Source organism: Harmonia axyridis, chromosome 2 (genome assembly GCF_914767665.1).
Source record: "Harmonia axyridis chromosome 2, icHarAxyr1.1, whole genome shotgun sequence".
In the NCBI taxonomy this organism is placed as follows: Eukaryota; Metazoa; Arthropoda; class Insecta; order Coleoptera; family Coccinellidae; genus Harmonia; species Harmonia axyridis.
Genome location: NC_059502.1, coordinates 15,587,298 through 15,608,687, shown reverse-complemented (window position 1 = coordinate 15,608,687; position 21,390 = coordinate 15,587,298). Strand labels below are relative to the sequence as shown.

The 21,390-nt window shown below is 35.2% G+C and overlaps 1 long non-coding RNA gene across 1 annotated transcript; it reads left to right on the top strand.

The window, feature by feature from the left end:
• The first annotated feature begins 5,004 nt into the window (after nucleotides 1-5,004).
• Nucleotides 5,005-19,956, top strand: LOC123672755. The gene is made up of 2 exons (XR_006746355.1): nucleotides 5,005-5,273; nucleotides 19,701-19,956. It is a non-coding gene; the product is annotated as an uncharacterized LOC123672755 (long non-coding RNA).
• The last annotated feature ends 1,434 nt before the right edge of the window (nucleotides 19,957-21,390 follow it).

Sequence of the window (21,390 nt, the reverse complement as noted above, 5' to 3'; positions counted from 1 at the left end):
AACTGTTCTGATGCCGTCCTAATTTACTTCCATTTTTATTCTAAACAGGGGTAACAAAAAAATTGAATTGAAAGAATCTAATGTTTTATTCAGAACACTCTGTGGAGTGATTCTTTGACATTCGATAGTCCTTATGTTGCCACATTTTTCTTGAATTATTTTTAATTATTGCGATGTCTTAAATTTGAGAGAAATTTAAAGTTGTTGAACGAGAGATCAACTTTTTGAATCGCAAAGATCTTGGAGTTGATTTCCATTGATACACAGATAAAAAAAAAGTCGGTGGTATAGTTCTGTTGGTTTTGAACCAACTTGCAGGGGCACTAGAATGTGGCACGACGCCCATAACGCCACCTCTCGGGCAGACCGAGTCACTACAATAGGATTCAAAATTGAAAGTTCAAATAAAATGAAAGTATTATTATGGAATAAAAATTTACTCTTGAGGAGAGCGTCCAAACGAAGCAATCCATTGTGCTCTCAAAAGTTGTAGACTTTATTCATATTTTAATTTAATTTAATTTATTCATATTGATACACAATTTTCGACAAACTCTTATTCACCTTTTTCTTGCAAATGCTCTGAAATTAAGCTACCAAAGATTTGGGAATAAAATATGCGTGCCAGGCTTCTATCGATATTATACAATAGAAGGTATATTCTAAAACAAATTGAGAATTTTCTATTCCAAAAAAAATGCGAAATTCGAAAACGAACGACGAAGGAGTGAGTTTTTGAACGCATGAGTGCTGGAATTGCTTTCTGCAACGAGTATTAGACGATATTTACTCTATTTCAGTCAAGTTTTGTGAAATAATGCCGAAATTCATTGAAAATTTCAGATTATATATCCTAGCGACTTTTGTATTGTATTTCGGCAGTTGGTGTGATTGTTACGATTAAATTGACAGTTAACAGAATTTGGATTTGAATCTTACGTTTCAAATTGACATCATTCAAATTACGCTTTACATTAGTGAATTATGTCTGACGAAATCGATTCAACACCACCAGAATCAAGAGAAATGTGAATAATGTTGCAAATCATTTCACTATATCCATATTATATTGACAATTGATGTGTGTTGAAATTTGATAGGATGGTCAGTGTAGACTATCACAAAACGAAACGTATAACTAAAAACAATGCAGTTACGAATTCATTACACATTACAGTGTTTTTAGTACTGTAATCACGATACTGAAATAAAGAAATTAATTCAAAGTATTTCAAATAAAATTTCATAAAAATGTGTCTTGAATATGAATTTTTTTCGGATAATAGATATCTACTTGAATGAAATATGAACTTTCTGGCGGAAACCTGAAGAAACGGTGAATTCAAAGATATAACTAATATCACAACAAGTATTTAAAGGATATAAAAGGAAATATACAGTCATCTGAAACACAGATTCATTAAACATTGGAAAATATAGTCATAATAATAATTTGACTCAATGTTGTAGGAATATTATTGTTGAAGCTTACAATGACACCAAAATCATAGTCTCACCCCTGTCATCGTGAAATGATCATTACCTAAACCAGTCAACATCATTGAACTTTTGGTAACTTGGATTTCTCATTACATGATCCAATTTTCACAAAATGTAAATGAAGCTAGCAAATCCTTTGATAACTCTTTGATGAAAGGATAAATAAATATTTCTTCTTTCATTAAAATCCGTTGCAGAAACCAAAACACTGAGAAAATAGAAAGTTCTCCAAGTAGGTGAAGAGCAAAGATAAATGTTTTTAGCATGAAATAAAATTCAAATATTTGAGGTTTCCTGAAGCACACTTCGAAACGCGTCGGTTATTATCGCATCAGAAATGCTGCGATAACAGCGTTTCCATATTTTGCTTTCGCCTGATGTGCTTTTTCTAGAGGTGGAAATATTTTCCACTCAGCGATTCCTTTGATGTTTCGACTGTGTATCTTCAAGAATCACGAATATCAGCGACCATTTCCGAAATTTTTGTTTCGGCAATTCCCCTCAATTGAATCGTGCTGAATATCCTGATTGCGATAATAGACAGCCAGAATTCAACATGTATTCACGGTGAAAGTAAATATCACGATACTACTATCATTGTGAACATATTTGAATGCTAATTTTCAGGATGATAGTTTACCATCGTTAGAGTAAATATCACTATACAGGGTGTCCCGTAAAGACCACGTCAAACCGAGGGAGAATGTAGATCAAAGGATAACCCACCTGCTATGACAAAATTCCTATTATAAAAGTCTTACTGTTTTCGAGATATTTTTTTTTTTTTGAAAATAATGAATTTTTGCCCCTTTCAATAGTTTTGTCCTTACGGTTGGTACCATTTTACATCTTTTTGGTTAATTTTTTCAGTAAAATATTGCTGAAGAATGATTTTAACGTTTACGTTAAAAACATCCTCCGAACATTTTAGAAATATTTTTATTGGAAATTTTGGTAGTGGATTATTTTGTTCATGAAGTTTAGCCCATCGTAATGGAAAAAAAATGTACCGAGCTACTGCTGCACATTACACCAATAAATTGTCTATTTTATAGTGATTTCAAAGAGGTATCTTTTAAGTCATTTGTTAGTCAAAGAAAAAAGATATGGCTGTTTTTATCCAAATGGGTACGTTTCTGACAAAATCAAGTTTGTCAATTCTGTTAAGAAATCTTCGATATTGCATTACTAAGTGAACATTTGCCGGCAAATTTTGCGAAAACATCATGCAGATCCAGATTTTTTCAATAAGATCATTTGGAGCGAAGAGTCTCCATGTATTACTTTATCATGCTAGATAACAGGCCAATTGAAAAGTTCCCGGTCTACCAGAGTAAAACTTTTTTTTTGGCAAAATTCGATTTTAATACTCAACATAGTTGCCTTCGAGGGCGATACAGCGATTATAGCGATGTCCCATATTGTCGATACCATTTTTCTAGTACGATTTGTCTTTCGCTTAAAAATAGGCCTCAGTTTCGGCGATTACTTCTTCATTGGTGCTAAATTTCTTTCCAGCGAGGATTCTTCTGAGGTCTGAGAATAAGAAAAAGTCGCTGGGGGCCAGATCTGGCGAATACGGTGGATGCAGAAGGAATTCGAAGCTCAATTCATGCAATTTTGCCATTAGTTTCATTGATTTGTGACACAGCGCATTGTCTTGATGAAACAGCACCTTTTTTTCTTGAAATGGAGACGTTTTTTAACGATTTCATCTTATAAATTATTCAATAACGCTATATAATGATCGCTGTTGATGGTCTGGCCCTTTTGAGGTAATCAATGAATATTATACCTTGCGCATCCCAGAATACTGATGCCCTAACCTTACCAGCTGACTTTTGTGTTTTTCCTCGCTTTGGATTCGGTTCATCGCGTGCAGTTCACTCAGCTGACTGTCGATTGGACTCCGGAGTGAAATGATGGAGCCATGTTCCATCCATTGTCACTTATCGACGCAAAAAATCAGGTTTATTGCTCTTAAACAGCTTCAAACACATCTCAAAATCATTAACAGGTTGTTGCTTTTGATCGATTGTGAACTCGCGCGGCACCCATTTTGCACACAGCTTTCTCATGTACGAATATTGGTGAATGATATGATGTACACGTTCAAAAAATATCTTCACAATGTCTGCTTTCTCGATCAACTTCACTTTACGGGGTCATTCAATATTATTTTGTGAACTTTTTTGATTTTTTCGTTGATGACAGCCTCTTCTGAGCGTTCACTGCCTTCGCCGTCTTCGTGCTCATTTCATCACGTTTAAACTAAGCATACCAATCAATGATTGCTATGCACAGTTTATATTTTAAACTTAACTCTACAGTATTATAGAGTTTATTTATGTATTAATCTGAATAAACTCTCTTATTATTATAGTTATTATGATGGTTGATTTCCTTGGTGCAGACCAATCATCAAGCCAAGATTTTACTTCGTTTGTATTTTTTCCCTTCAAAAGGCAATATTTTATCAGCACAAGAAATTCTTTTTTCACCATATTTTTTCAAATAACAAAAGTAGCCACATTCACAACGCAATATCTCACAAACTAATGGTTGGACTGCTGTCAAATTTTGACACGTATCATTTGAGGGTTGGTACTAACTAAAAATCATATGGATTTAATCTGCATCATGTGCATCTGTGCATCAGAACGGGGACTTTTCAATTGGCCTAATACCATTTCCGTGATGAATTTTTCGTACTTTTATTGTAATAATTGAAAAACTGTGGAAGTTATGAATAAAGATTTTCATATTCAATACTCTGTATCTTTGCAACGAACGACATTTGCGAAAATAAATATTAGGAGTCTTATTTATTTATCAAGGCGAATCTTCTGTTTCAATTTGGTACCATAGTTTCGGGACACCCAGTATGTACATTCAAATTCCAAAAATATTGTGTGGGGTTGACTATCCTCATTTTTGATTCTTCTTATTTATATCAGAAGACAACAATGGATAACGAATGTAGCAATTTAGCAGTTCGCTAGAGCTTGCACTAAATGCAGTATCAAACAGTCATATGAATTGAAACCGATGGCCGCAATCTACTTGATTGTGGAAGTGTATTCTGAACATATCTCAATTAGTGCAGATTATGTCCGGAACAGTGCAGTATACGAAATTCAGGAGGACAATTTTGTAGAATGAAAGCGGCAATCTCAAGTTTATTTGTCAATAAACGTGATCGAGGAAGCATTCCTTGGATTACTCAGTTAGTTAATCATCCTGGATTGGATGCTGAACTCGGTTATTTGATATTATTCTTGATAACGTTCATTACCTATATCGATTTAATACCAATGGATTTAGTAATAAGGAAAATATTATTGTATGGGGTGTCCCAAATTTGTTGTCTAGTTAGAGGGATCTGAAAACCCTTGGAGCTGAAAAAAAATGTATGGTACATTTTCGGGCTCAATCTTTGATAGAATTGATTTGGTGAAAACCGCAACCTCATAAATTGAGCTGTTTTCATGATATAAAGAAAAATTGAAACCCCCGATTTGATTTTCCGACTCCACAGATAGTCACAAGACATTTATATAGATCTGCAACAAGTCGCTTCATTTCTTCAATTATATAATAATTTTCTTTATAGGAATGATTTACACCATTGTGGAGAGATGACTCTGCTGCAACGCTGTGACCTCTATAAACCCGCCAGAGCCAAAAAGGATTGTGGATCGACATCCGAGCGACAAAGTCACTATACACTCACCCACCAGTACCGACGACCTACCGGAGAAAGAAGTGCGCAGGTAAACTTAGGGGAGAGAGCATGAAAAGGAGCTTTGGGGGCGACAAAGCAAATGCGCATCGTGCCATCGGCGCTTGTGTCAGGCAATGTACATGCTCAAAGTCGTTACGTTGAGTGCAGCATATGCTGCATTTTGAGAAAAGTATTATGCTTCGTCTTTTTCGAACCGTAAATGAGCATGTGTTGAGACGGAGGCCAATTATTCGCGTAATCTTACTGTTGTCGTGTGATGTTTCTCTGATCCATTTTTAATATTTCAATTCAATGTTCCTGGGATGTAATTGTTACTTGATGATTGGAAGGAGATTTCCCGATCACAGCAATCAATCGCTTTTGATATTCTACTTCTAAATTTGCACAATTGATTTCTTTTTCGGTACGTTATAACCTCTTGCATTTGTTTGGTTAAATTTGGTGCACCAATTGTGAATGTAATTTCATTATCTATAAGTTTTCTTGTGGAATCAGTAACTTCCACATCAGTATTTATATCAAAATCAATTTTTTCTTAATGTTGTGCTCGAACTTGTTGTTAGGTCCTAATTAAATCGAACTGCTCCTCAAAACCTTTACGATTATACAGGCATTCATATTGGGTAACCTGTACTAGAATGCTGGTGATGGCGTTGTGAAACAAACAAAACAAACAAAATTTAATCAATAAAAATCAATTACAAAGCTAGGAAATTATGCAATATTCTGGAATAATGTATTAGCAAATGTATTTTCTCATGAGAATGAAACATTTTCACTTCAACAAATCTTTGAATTTGCAATAAAAATGCCAAATGAAATGTCAAATGAGCATCTCCGACGGACGTTGTACTTGACGTTGCCTTCTAGTCATTCTCCAAATTCTTGGCGGATAGGGCCATGCGTTGTTGGAATTTTCCAATCCAATCCCCAGTGGTTTCCTAGATGTACAACATTTTGTCTGCGGGAAATCACCTATCCTCGGAGTAGGTAGCATAGTCTTGCATAGCATTTAATGCAGTTAACTGCTGCTGACGTTGCCCAATAACAGTAAAGTTTATCTTCGTCAGATTCTAAAGTGTCAACAATAACACTTTCTTACCATATGACCATACGACCTGCATTTTTTCGTACCAATCGATTATCTTCGTTCAATCTCTCAAAGAGCACTGGTATTCGTACCAACTTATGGTAAGGTTGGTAAACCATTGTGACCTCCGATGCGTTTGGCTATGCAGGAATTTTTGGATGTCTGCAAAGAGGTGATGTCAATGCAGGCCGGTCCAAAGTTAGAGCCTCGACCAACTTATGAAGAGATTCGGTTCTTGGCAACGACACTCCTGCTGTTTGTGGAGTACGCTCCTCTAGTTGTGAGCTGGTCCCTACTTGTCGCGATACAGTCGTTTTACTGGCTGACCTGGTAATCTGAACATGTACCTACTGTCAACATGTACCTACTGTAGTAGATTTCTTATTCATCTAATTTACAATTATGTACGACTTTTGAGAAAGATAGTACTACAACATGTTCATTCGACGAATGCGATCCTTCCACTTGCGTTTTGCATGAGAATCAGCGCTGGTTCCTCTCAGCGTAAGAACATCTTGGACCATTGTTTTTTGTCTATGTGCCGAAACAATTTTATATAATCCAAAGCACATTGCAGTTCCTCGTGATCGATTCAATATCGTTGGAAATTCTGCTCGACGACCTGCATTTTTTCGTTCCCATCGATTATCTTCGTCCAATCTCTCAAAGAGCACTGGTGTTTGCACCAATGTTCATAACTTCTGAAACTGTGCGCATGGATTTTATTCAATTTTCTTAGTCGTTTCACTGGCTGACCTGGTAATCCGAACATGTACCTACTCTCAAAATGTACCTACTGTAGTAGATTTCTTATTCATCTAATTTACAATTATGTGCGACTGCTTGAGCAAGGTTGTACTACGACATGTTTATTCGACGAATGCAATCCTTCCCCTTCTGTATTGCTTGGGAATCAGCGCTGACTCCTTCCAGCGTAAGAACATTTTGGACCATTGTTCTTTGTCTATGTGCTAAAATGATTTTATATAATCCAGAGCGCCTTGCAGTTCCTTGGATCGGTTCAATATCGTTGGAAATTCTGCTCGACGACCTGCATTTTTTCGTACCCATCGATTATCTTCGTCCAATCTCTCAAAGAGCACTGGTGTTTGCACCAATGTTCATAACTTCTGAAACTGTGGGCATGGATCTTATTCAATTTTCTTAGTCGTTTCACTGGCTGAACTGGTATTCCGAACATGTACCTACTGTCGACATGTACTTATTGCAGTAGATTTCTTATCCATTTAATTTACAATTATGTGCGACTGCTTGAGCAAGGTCGTACTACGACATGTTCATTCGACGAATGCGATCCTTCCCCTTGTGTATTGCTTGGCAATCAACGCTGACTCCTTCCAGCGTGAGAACATTTTGGACCATTGTTCTTTTCCTATGTACAAAAACGATTTTATACAATCCAAAGCGCCTTGCAGTTCCTCGTTATCGGTTCAATGTTGTTGGGAATTCTGCCCGACGACCTGCATTTTTCCATACCCATCGATTATCTTCGTTCAATCTCTCAAAGAGCACTGGTGTTTGCACCAATGTTCATAACTTCTGAAACTGTGGGCATGGATCTTATTCAATTTTCTTAGTCGTTTCACTGGCTGGCCTGGTATTCCGAACATGTTCCTACTGTCGACATGTACCTACTGTCCTAGATTTCTTATTCATCTCATTTACAATTATGTGCGACTGCATGAGTTAGGGTCATACTACGACATGTTCACTCGACGAATGCGATCCTTCCCCTTACGTTTCGCATGAGAATTAGCGCTGGTTCCTCTCAGCTTAAGAACATCTTGGACCATTGTTCTTTGCCTATGTGCAGAAACAATTTTATACAATCCAAAACGCCTTGCAGTTCCTCGTTATCGGTTCAATGTTGTTGGGAATTCTGTTGGACGTCCTGCATTTTTTCGTACCCATCGATTATCTTCGTTCAATCTCTCAATGAGCACTGACTGACCTGGTAATCTGAACATGTACCTACTGTCGACATGTAGCTATTGTCGTAGATTTCTCATTCATCTAATTTACAATTATGTGCGACTGCTTGAGAAAGATCGTACTACAACATGTTCATTCGACGAATGCGATCCTTCCACTTGCGTTTTGCATGGAAATCAGTGCTGGCTCCTCCCAGCGTGAGAACATTTTGAACCATTGTTTGCCTTTGTACAAAAATGATTTTATACAATCCAAAGCGCCTTGCAGTTCCTCGTTATCGGTTCAATGTTGGGAATTCTGCTGGACGACCTGCATTTTTCGTACCCATCTATTATCTTCGTCCAATCTCTCAAAGATCACTGGTATTTGCACCAATGTTCATAACTTCTGAATCTGTGCGCATGGATCTTATTCAATTTTCTTAGGATGCTCTGGGAACAATGAATCGTTGGTAAAAAGCAAGACGCAAAACTCGGCCGTCGGTTTCAGAGCGCACACATCATCTATCTCTGCTTGCCTGTTTGTTAAAAATCATCGCTTTTGTAGTTGTAGTGCTCATCAAAGTTCATGTAGTATCTGAGTAGAGACCACACTATAATTAAGAAGCGTTCTAGGTTCTCCACTCGTTTTCTTCCGGAATCCTGATTTGAAGTGATTGATACATATCATACGGCTGTGGCATTTCTTTCCAGAGATCGCTGGTGGACTCATCAGTTAGGCTATCCAGCGATCTCTGCCTAAGACACACCTTCTCACAGCATCGTTGAGAAGTGACTGTGTTGCAATGCGACCACCCCTTTAAAGCCGCCGGGGCCGATGTAAGTTGGCACATACAGCCCATAGCGCCATCTCGGAGCATACACAGTCACTACAAAATAATACTTTAAATTCCCTATAGTTACGGCGTATTGATAAGTGGATATACCCTTGAAGAAAAGTGTTGATTTGGTTGTTTTGTTGGTTGTAAAGTTCCTTCTTTTTTCATAATTTCTTTAATTAATGTGCACAAATTATTTCATAATTTCTTAAATTAATGTGCACATTACTTATTAATGTACACAAACTGTTGGAAATGAAGTAGCTTGATAGAATGTACTTGATAAATAACTACATTGAAGAATTACTAATTCACATGAACTTGACTTGATTTCAAGTCAATTCGTGGTTCTCTAATGTCAGTTGCTACCCCACTGCCAGACACCCCTAAACTTGAATAAATTATAATTATACTATCGTTTTAGTATAAAAGCGAGCAGAATTGTATATGTTACTTAGGGACCTATGGAAGATATATACAGGTTTGGAAAATTAACTCGGAACCATGGGATTCAGCGTACAAGTCACATCAGTCCATCAGACCCGACTAACAGATCTCCCACTAGGCTTGCTAGCGGCCATTTGCGAAGACCAGATCTTTATTTGATATGGCATCGCACTCATGTTTCGATTCTTTCACTGTTCCATTGGAGCCAGAGCTACTTGGAGATTTGTTCGCTAAATCCCATGGTTCCGAGCTCAGAGGAAAGAAAAGATAGAGGTGCCCTTAGAAGTAAATAGCGTTGTATTGTCATCAATTGCAACAGCATGATGATAAAGTGAGATAGGACAACAACAAACCTGCAAAATTGACAATTAGAGGGGCGGTAAACATTTCAGTGGCGTAGTCAATGGTTCTCTTACTGCCTCTTATTAAGTTTTCGGTGCTGAAATGTTTGGAACAAACATATGCATATTTCGGCAAATTGTTCATTTGCAATATTAATACGTGGCACAATATTTTGCTAAATTCTCTATTTGAAGGAAACCTACAAATGTTAGCATTGAATTAAGTTTTCGATATCTCACAAATACTACGCCATAGACGAGATATATTCTACGCCTATGGACTCAAAACGTGAACTAACCTATGATAGGTTAGGTTTTCATTTCCGATGTTTTACACACTATACATGTTTTTCGAGTATTTACCATGATTAAAATCAACAATATGTAACTTAAAATTCACAAATTGTATGAAATAACGCCGATTACAAACGTGAAATTAAAATGAACAGTTAACCCTTAACGCACCTCTAGTTGACACGTGCAATAACAACAACAGAACCGTGTTGCCAAATCCTCAGAATATTCGCAAAACATCTATGCCACAGAACGGAGAAAAGATTACTTCTTCCTCAGAATGGCAACGCAGTACATTATAAGTGTTTGTAAACAAAAATGTTATAGCGATGTCAACAAATGCTATAAGGCACCTCTATCTTTTCTTTCCTCTGAGGTTCCGAGTGAATTTTCTAAACCTGTATAAGATTTTGCTATACTATAACGAAAGTAAAATTAGTTGCTATTTTATACTGCTTTACTATATGTTACCTGCTAAAGTAACCACAACCTAAACTCTATAATTACCTGTACAGGTAACATGCACAGGAAACCTTTTAGCTCCTTTATATAGCTATTTGGCCGTCGTGGGCTATTATATGAATTTATGACGAATGACCTTGCGATTTTTTTTTCACGAAAAGCTCACATTTTGAAAAAACTCGTAAAAGTTTCTGTCAACAGGTCAGCTTCTCAACAAATATTCTCGAAAATAAATTCTGTATTCCACAAAAATTTAGGGTATTCGAAACAGTGATAGTGAATGAGGCGAATTTCTTTTTGAATGAGTAACTCCCCTAATTTTCGTTACGTGAAGTTCTGATTAATGTGAAATCCTTAATAATTTCGGATTCAATGCATAACGGAAACGAAACATGACGGGCGTTAGACAATAATTCCAGCGAGTCTCTTGAGCAAGGAATAATTGGGATCTTCCATAGGAAATGGTCCTGAATACATCTTATGTCATGATGAACAATGAAGATAACCATGAAATTGTTATGAGGACGCTTGGAAAATAGCGATTTATGTCATTCCGAATGAAATATTCGGCGTATGAACTACAGAGATTCTATTATGACGGAAGGGAAGTAGGATATTCACATGAATTTGTTTCGTCTCAATAAATCGGCGATATGGTCTTTCGAAAATGAAAATACCATCTGCAAAATGTTTCGCGTATTATTCATGATAATAAATAGTATGTAAAGTGGGTGCACCTATAATAATAAGAGCCGGTTTCAAATTTGGTCAACTTTTCATACCACCACGTGCCTGCTCGATTCCAAACGAAATTATAGATTATAAGATTCACTATCGTTAATGAATTAGTTCACTTTCAACATTAGCGGTTCCTCGATATGCGGTTGGAACTTTCAGCTTTCTCGGTAGCTCATAAGTGAGAGCGCTGGACTAGTGATTCGGAGGTTGCGGGTTCGGTTCCCGCTGGAGGAGGTATTTTTTCCGGAATTAAAAATTATCTGTCTTTCTCTCAATTATTTTCAGAAGAAAAATCATGTTTTTAAATTTTGCATTGTCTATGCTAGAATTTCCGATTTTGACAGTGCTCATATCGCGATTGTTGAACAATGAGCCAATGAGCTGAACAATGGACCACTGGGCCTCAGTTCGGCTGAATAAGCGCCGCACTAAGAAGAAGGAGGAAATATCGCGATTGTACTATCGAATGAATTCAGGCGTATAAATCGTTCAATTGAAAATATGAAGAGTATTCGATTCAAAGTAGTGATGAGGGAGATGCCAAAATTCTTTTATTATTAATAAATCAACAAGCGTTAAGAAAAACATTGTCAGTATTTACCATATATATCGAGGGGCGAAAAAGTACCATAAAAATAATCAGATTGATGGAAGGACACTGCTCTTGTTATAGAAAACTCAATTTTTCTGTGTTCATCAACAGTTGAAACCATAGAAATATTGAGACTTTTAGGTTTAAAAAGATTTTGACCATTTTCTGTTATTCATTTCAATACAAACCATACGATGTTATATATTTTTGAAATCAGGAAAAATTGAAAAAATATAACTGTGGGTCATAGCTTTGTAATTAAAAACCCTTTGGAAACTCAAGCACGCCACTGAATTCTACGTAAAAAACTGCCTGTATAATGTTTTAATTTCAGAGCTCTATCATCAGTATTAGCGGAGATATAAATGTTTTTCGATATCGCCATTTTTCCAATTTTCGCTTATAACTCGAAAACAAAAGAAGGTGGCCAAAAATGAAAACTACCCATGTCATCGAGGGAGAGTAGCGATATACCGGTTTCACCCTTGTTAGGGATCATCTGTACCGCATAACTCAACCCAAGATGACAAACAAACGAAATAGCGGGCACCTTTCACTTCTTTTTCTTTTCTTCATTCATTGCCAAGTATCAGCCATTTTATTTATTAAAATGACTTTATTTCCCTGAAATTAAAATTGCCAGTATGCAGACATATACATAGAAATGAAAAACAAACATATATCCTGATTTGAAAATTCACACCAAATAGTTTAGTAAAAATAAATATAAGCACTTTTTAATTTCCACAGATTTTAATTATTTCCGACAATTGTTTCGCCGTCTTAGCGGTTCTATCAAGGTTACATTGCGAAGTTTAACAATTGTCGGAAATAATTAAAATCTGTGGAAATTAATCAATATAAATTTCCATCACAGGATTCATTAGGAATCCTCTGTAACGAATTGTATGTTTATTGACAATTGTCTTAATAAACTTATTGATTGATTGATTGATTGATTGATCAAGTCAGTACTGAATCCATCAAACACAAAATAATTATCAAATTGATTGAAAGTTCAATAATTTTATTCCAGCAAAATAATAATTCTGCGAAAATAAAGTATTGTTCTTTTAATCATATCAAAATTCATTCTCAACAAGTTGAGGCCAAAACAACTAAATGAAAATTATTCATTTTAAAATCTGAATTCAATGTGTAGGAAATTAAAAATTCATTGTAAAAGAGTTGATTCTTCTGAAATCTAATCCGAGCGCTTAACAAAAAAGGTGAAGAAAAGCAACATGGTCATTGGAGAAAAAAAATTAATGAATGATTTGAAGTTTACTGTTAAAAACCATAATGAAGATAACTAAGGAGGTAGAATAGAGAACTAAACCAACTAAAATATAACACCCCATCAGACTCAATAAACACTGATCGCCAATTCCTTTCTAGTAACAAGATCAGAAAAAATATACCTTTTGATTATGTAGATGATGCTCAAATGAAAGTGTTTCATCAGGTTGACATCATATTAATAAAATCTAGAATTATTTCTACTAAAGTCTGTGAACATAGTAAATATTTTCCGAAAAAAGATCAAAGCTGAAAGTGGTATCGAGCAACATTGAAATCTTCAGGAATATTTTGAATCAAACAATACTATAAAAAAATCCTAAAATAATTCTATAATGAATAAGATACAAGAGGAAGATTACGTGAAATATGGGTAGAAAATATTTACCTATCGACGAATACCCATTTTTTTCCCCAAAGGATCTAATAAATCTCAAATCTGAGTACCACAGGTACCGATTATTGATCTTGGGAAGTTTGAAATGATTCAAATTATTCTTGTCTAAGTTGATATTCCGCTGGTATGAGATTCAATAAGATGAATCCAGATAAAATATAAAAAGAGCTATTTTGATTTTTTTTTTGAAAAACTTTGTTACTTCGAAATACAAGGTGGTAACCAGCATAGTATATCCAAAGTCACTTGGAGGAAACTGAATATTTCGATTATACAAGGGTTGTCCAAGTTTCCAGAAATTCCTTTGGGGTCTGTTTATTTATTGCCTAACAATACTTTCAAATAAACCCCGGTAATTTGCGGATCGCGGTATCCACTTCAAAGGGACATCTATGGCCAAGCGTTTTTATAGACTAGTTCAAGTGACTTTGGATATACTATACCAGTGTAGGTTACATAAAAAAATCAATTCACATTATTCAGGAAGCAAAGGCTTACTATTTTGACTAATCCTGTTGAATAGGAAATGGCAAATATTCAGTTCATATACAGGGTGTATATGTTTTAATCGGTTTAATCAGTTCATATCAGTTTTTAATGGGATAGTCTCCTTATTGTCCTGATTCGGAAAAATGTATATTATATACATCTATCTCGATCCCTAGGACAGATACAGGGTATTGAAGTTCACAAGAAAAAATCAATATTATGAAAATATTCAAATATTTCATTTAAAAAAAATGATCATTATATCTCATGTAGTATTAGTTGGTTAGTTCTTTTCAGCTAGTTAGTTTTTCAGTAAACTCATCCTTTTTGTATTTTTTTTCTTCGACACTTTGCTTGATAAGCCTCTTAAACGGCAAAGAAATTGTTGAATATTTTGTGGAAATTAAGAGAGTGTCTAGGCATATTTATTTCTATCAAATCATCTTTTTTGTTTTTACTCAGAGAATGATATTGGAATAATCAACGTTCAACTGTTCTGTTGTGTGTTTAGTTATTTTCTCCAACACTTGATATTTCCATGTTTGACATATCTAACTATCGAGAAAGATACAAAAAAATTGTTCATTCAATATTGATTCAGAAGTGGTGTACAATAAATATATAAAAGGAAAAACTTTGTCTGAAATTTACATTTATTTCAAAATAATCTCTTATACCTACTTCCAAATGTAAGGTCCATTTCTTCAAGTCATGGTAGTATTCTTTAGTTGAATAAATTTGTTCTATATAGAAATCTGGTGTCAGTTGACTTTCAATTGAGTTCTATGGTTAAACGTTAAGCCCCACCCCATTCACCATTTTTAGGCTCAATTCGAACGTATTGTCGTCAATGTGTTTCATTAAGTCATTGTAGATAGACCAGTCAACGGCATCATTCACAAAATTTTCGTTTGTTCTGTCAAAATTCGTTGATCTTATTAACATTGACAGAAGGACGACGTGAGCGTTATAGAAAACTATGCGAAAATGAAAAGTGATCAAAAGCATTAAAATCGAAAAAGGCTCTCCTTCAAAAGTCGCTACTTTAATCTTGAGATCTTTTAAGAGTAAATGCGAACACCAGTGTTTTATACATCTTAAACCGGCCCTTAGCAGTGTTAAAATCGGACATGATGAATTTCCATACTGTCGTATGCGATTCAAGCTTAGCGATCTCCGCTGTTGCGCTTTTGCTGTTTCCAACGAATTTATGATATAAACTAATAGAAAACACCTTCCCAATCGAAATAATTCCATTAATCGAGTTCATCATTTTATGTACTACATGGTATGTTCAATTTTTCAAGTGAAATGATTATTTCATGAGGACCAAAATAGACGAAACGAAACAACGATTGTACCAAATTCTAGACGAAATAGAATACGAAAAAGATACGGTTTAGCGCAGTTTATTGAAAAAATACCTCTTTTACGAATAGTAATAAGTTTATCGAAAAATATGCCGGATGGTTGTTTTTAGGATAGATGATAGAAAGAAACGACAACTTGAAGAAGAGATGAAATAGACTAAAAAGACAGTTGTAGGTTGGGTTATTTTTTGCAGGAAAGATTTTATCCTTGAAACGATCCAATAACGCTATATAATAATTGCTGTTGGAGTACCTTTTGGAGGTAATCAATATTATACATTGCGCATCAAAGAATACTGATGCCATAATCTAGCCAGTTGACTGTTGTGTTTTTCCTCGCTTTAGATTCGGTTCATCGTGTGCAGTCCACTCAGCTGACTGTCTATTAGACTCCGGAGTGGAATGACGGAGCCATGTTTCATCCATTGTCATTTATCGATGCAAAAATTCAGGTTTATTGCACTTGAACAGCTTCAAACACTGCTCAGAATAATTAACACTTTGTGAGCTCGCGCGGCACCCATTTTGCACACAGTTTTCTCATGTACAAATATTCGTGAGTGATATGATGTACATATTCAGATGATATCTTCACGATGTCTGTTGTCTCAATCAACTTCACTTTACGGTCATTCAAAATTATTTTGTATCCTTTTTTCATTTTTTCTACGGTGCGTTCGCCGTCTTCGGTGCTCATTTCACCACGTTTAAACTTAGCATACCAATCAATGATGGTTGATTTTCCTGGTGCAGACCACGGAAACTCTTCATCAAGCCAAGATTTTACTTCAAATGTATTTTTTCCTGCAATATCTCACCAACTAATGGTCGGACTCCTGTCGGATTTTGACACGTATCGTTTGAAGTTTGGTTTTAACTAAAAATCATATGGATTTAATACTAGCACCGCCATCTGTTCATCAGATCGGGCCTTTTCGAATGGCCTAATATACCTAGAACGTGGAAAGACTATAGAGGGATATCAGGAATGATATTCCTAGGTTTAAAAGGACTTTATATTTTGCAGAATTTTTGCTCGCTGCAAATATTTTTTATTACGAAAAGGGTTTCCTTTCCAAAACCCAAGCTTTTCCTATATTCATATCCCTTCCTGGCAAAGGTGGACTACACCTCCCCATAGTCTTTGCTGGATAGCTTTTCCAACCATATTATTATTTGTACATAAAGTAGTAGAGCAAAGCATTATGTGATGGAATATGTGTTGGAAAAAGTTAACAAAGATAGGCCCAAGACTTTTTGTAATAAATTAACGTCACCAAAGCTTCTCTCTTCTCATATACTCACACTCAATAGGAGTGTGGTTACAATCAACTCAAAAAAGCAAAGAGTGTACCAGAATGTGGTCAATGCAAAGATAAATTGAGGGGTATTGTGCCAGCCAGATCCTATGAAAGGTCCAGGCTCTGCAGGCGTAAGAAGATGGTCAAGAGGGCTTTTGGTGGTGTGTTGTGCCACAAGTGCGTAAAGGAAAAGATCGTCAGAGCTTTCCTTCTTGAAGAACAAAAAATAGTAGTGAAAGTTATGAAAGCCCAAAAGGGTGTAAAAGCTGCTCCCTCTAAGAAATAGTATGGAATAAAATTTTGTAAATTATTGCTCTTTAGTACGCTTCAAAGGTGTCGGCTGAATCTAATAAGGATAGCACACCATGTAGGTATGGACATTCGTCAAGGAAGACCAAAACAAGACGATTTAGAATAAGGAAGAATTTATTCTTGACTCTACTATTCGATTAAAAGGATGAGACCTAACTTAGAAGGGAAAATCTCATCTTTCTTCATCCAGAAGTCAACGCTCAACAGCGTTAGTTTTCACTTCCTTATAGACAGCGTTTAATATTGTATTATCGTGAACGCAACAAAGGGTTCCGACTTTCCCGTTGCAAAAGAACGGGAAAGATTGAATAAACGGTTTCATATTATATGAATGAAAAAAGGGATATGGGAGGAGGAAAATTCTAAGAGATTTCGGTGCCGCGCCGGATGAAAAATGTGGAATAGAAAAGCTGTAATGTGCTGGAAAATTAACTTTATTAATTTAAAAGTCTCTTCTACTTTGAATTCATCCGTTTGGCCTTCGTAGGATGGATCGCATAGCGTTTCCGGCGTCGGGGTGGCGTCAAAAGTTATATAAGACTTTTATCGAAAATTCGGAATTAGAATTGCTAATTGTCTCTTTCGCATATTCTTCCTATACCATCCTATCGAATAATGTTTTTGGAATGTATAAATTGGGGCTCTATATAATACTGAGATTCCCATGAATTTTTAGATGAGATAGCATAATGTTCTACACATATTAGCATAACTTGATTGTATATATTTCAAGGTAATTCTCGGTTTTTTTCTTTGACGATCGATTCGTCTATTACACAGGTACAAAATCAGTATGTGACACTTAAGTTGTATATTTTGAGACATTTAATCCTCTAATATGCTGAGGAAAGATGTTATTCTGGAAAGAACAATTTCTTCTTTCAACTTTATTTTTTTTAAATGTGCTACTTATTAGATGGATCTTCTTGGGGTGCTTAGGCCAGCACTCTCCGTACGGCAACTTTGGCCCACGAAGCTGCTGAATAGATACTGTTGTTCTGTTTGCTTTAATAATTAATATTAACATTGGCTTTTATCGAATTGGTTGAGAAGAATGAACATAAAGAAGAAATATATAATTGATAATTCGGATTCAATTACAGGGTGTACTTCATATGGGTTATTCACTCCCTATTCTAACATTCAAGTGCTCATATTCATTAAAATGCACAGTTTAACTTTCCTATGAGAATTATCATTGGAACCATCAGATTCACAACTTTGCATTGGTTACCAGTGCTATCACATACAGGGTGATAGGTACAAACAAAAATGACAGAATCCTCGAATCATTTCAAGAAAAATGTCCTGTGAACATGGGCTCACAAACGCTTTGTTCTCGAGATACAGGATGTAAAAGTTATTTTCTCATAGCACCTTCTTTCCACAACATATTTAACTCAAATTTGGCATTGATATTCCAATTTAAAAATTTCTTCATATGACATGCTAATTTTGAATTCAAATCTACAGGATGATATTTTTTTGTTTTTTCCTCCAGAACTTTTTTTGATGGACCACTGATAATTTAAAAAGATGTAAAAAGAATTTTTGGTCCATTACTATATTTTTTGGTTTCTTGCAATTCTGTCGTTTCTGCTACTGACTAAGAGAAAAAAATCTCAAACAATTTTTTGTAATCCTCAGAAAAAAAGATCCATTGAGTAAAATGTGATGAATGAATGAATTTTGAGTTTCGGTCTTTATTTACCTAATCCCTAGTGATGATAAAAAATATTCAATAAACTTTATATTCAGCACAAAAAAGTAAGTCTACAAGAAATACCATGTATCTCGAAAACAAAAAGATTGAGTTTTTCCTAAAATTACTCAAGAAATCTCTCATTTCTCTTTGTAACTCCAATTTAAGAACAGCCTGTATATCTCCTCCTCATATCCTTAGACAAGTTTCAGTCAAGAAATCATGGAATAAATTTCGTTTTTTCCTCGAACTTTCCAATGGTATCTTACCTCCCAGATACTAAAACTGCCAGATTAAAGTCACGTAAACTTTTATGGATTCATACTTTCCTTTATAATCTTATGAAAGTGGCAAGGAAATTTGGCGTTCGGAATGGAATTCTGGTAATATCTTCAACATAGAGTCTGATCATTGATCCTTCAGAGTAAGTTTCAGGCAGTGGTGACGCCAGCTCTAAAAAACAGGAGTTGCCAAGGGGGGCCGGATTTTTTCGGGGGGGCGAAATTACAATTCTGCTAATCTTTTAATTATTTAAGCCTAAGTATGTCAAATTTTAGGGGTGGCTAGCAGAATTTTAGGGGGGGCGGGTCCTTACTGAACCAACCTAGCGTCGCCACTGGTTTCAGGTTTCAATCTTCCTAGGAAAATTTGGTATTTCTTAAATCGACTCAGGATTGTTGCAATAGTATGCTCTTCAAATGGTATCTCATTTAAAACCCACTATGATGGTTTTCATGCTATCCATTCAGTTTCAGATTTTTCCTTAGAATGTGTAGGATGGGTTCAAATAAATTTAATGAAAACTACAACATTTATGACTCCTTTCTGGTTCTTTTCTTTTCTGTTTTCAGATTTAATGATGATATATTCGTCGTCAACCTTTGGTGAAAAGGAAGGCTGAAAAAGATTTTATTTAGATGAAAAAGAAACCCTTCAATATAAATATGTCAGCTTATTCTGCAAAACCAATACATAAACCAATCACTATACACCTATACGGGGAGACAGAGTTATTGCTAAAGTGTTCATCTATACGCCGTTGAAATGTATGAATGATACCCCATTCAAATTTCCTTGGCTATAATACAAAGTACACAAGCTTTATTGTTTGTTGAGTTGAAAAATTTTGTATTGCTCTTTTTCAAAAGAATATATATTGAATGTAATAACATTGTACATCTAGAATCGCAGTTAGTGAAATTTGTTTCAATATATCATTTTAAAAAATTTTTAATATTTTCTCCCCATTAATCTGTTTAACTCAGGAGATTCTAAGAGAGTTTTCATTTTCCATATGGAGAATTTCGAGCTCATTATTCAAGGTATGGTCTAATATTTCAAATGATTTGCTATATAATGTTGGTAAAACAATTGTCGCAAACATTATTATTATTATTATTAAACAATAATGATGTTTTGCCAACACTGCAGCTTCATCAGGACCAGGTTACATGTCGACCGATAACAAATAAAGCTTGTTAAAAAACTTATATAGGTGACCAAAATATAAACATTGACCAAATACACATGAATACTAAAACGGGCATAATAAATTCAACAGGTATATAAGACATTTGCCTTCTCAAAATTCCGAAGTATCTGAAGATATTCAATCGTTAGTTTACATCTGTTTGTTCATTCAAAAAGATATTTCGGAATTTATATCAGTTTATTTTGTGAGATTCTAAGAGTGTTGATCTTGTGCTCTTATTCTCCATATGGATAATCTCGAGCTTATTATTGAATTGATAGATTTGATTGAATAGTTTTTGAATAAATTGGTGTTATAATGAGCTTTCTGTACGAGTAACAATCATTATACATTATTTTCTCTTATTCAGTGAATTTTTATTGACATTAATGGAATAATTCCATAAATATCGTCTAGTGATTTTTATATTGGAAACTCATGTTTTGTTAGAACAGATTTCAATATTACAAATTAAACAGATAAAAGACAAGTGAGTTCCGAGTTTCCGAGTGCCAACATATAATAATGGAATATAACCACGAAATCTGTGTGAATCTGAGATATTCTCGTACAATTTTTTTTCACAAGGTATGGCAGAATGAACGGATGTGCCACAGAATTAGAGAAAAAAATAATAGTTATATTTTTATTTTAAATTAACGGGTAACCATTATTCACAAATTCAGATGGCTGATCCTTCATACTGGTCCCTTCTTACACTCTCTGATCGTTCTGAAAAAAGGGAATCGAAATGTAACAGAATTGATGGCGAAAGTTGATTCGAATTGTTAGGTTAGGTTCTCGGGCCTCAGGCGGATCTCAACTCCGGGAGGGAACAGCCTCGGCGTCCCCTCACCGGAACAATGAGTTAATTAACCATTTGCAACAGATTTTCTTAGCTCAGGAAATTTATATTCTCCGTGAATTAATGAGAAGTCTTCCTCTGTTTTCGTTATTAATTTATCCAGGAACGATGAATGCGTCGTGGGACTATCCAGATCGACAGATCCCAAGAAAGCGAGAATTGTTGACAGAGACATATTTCACGATAAGGACTGAATGATTATTTC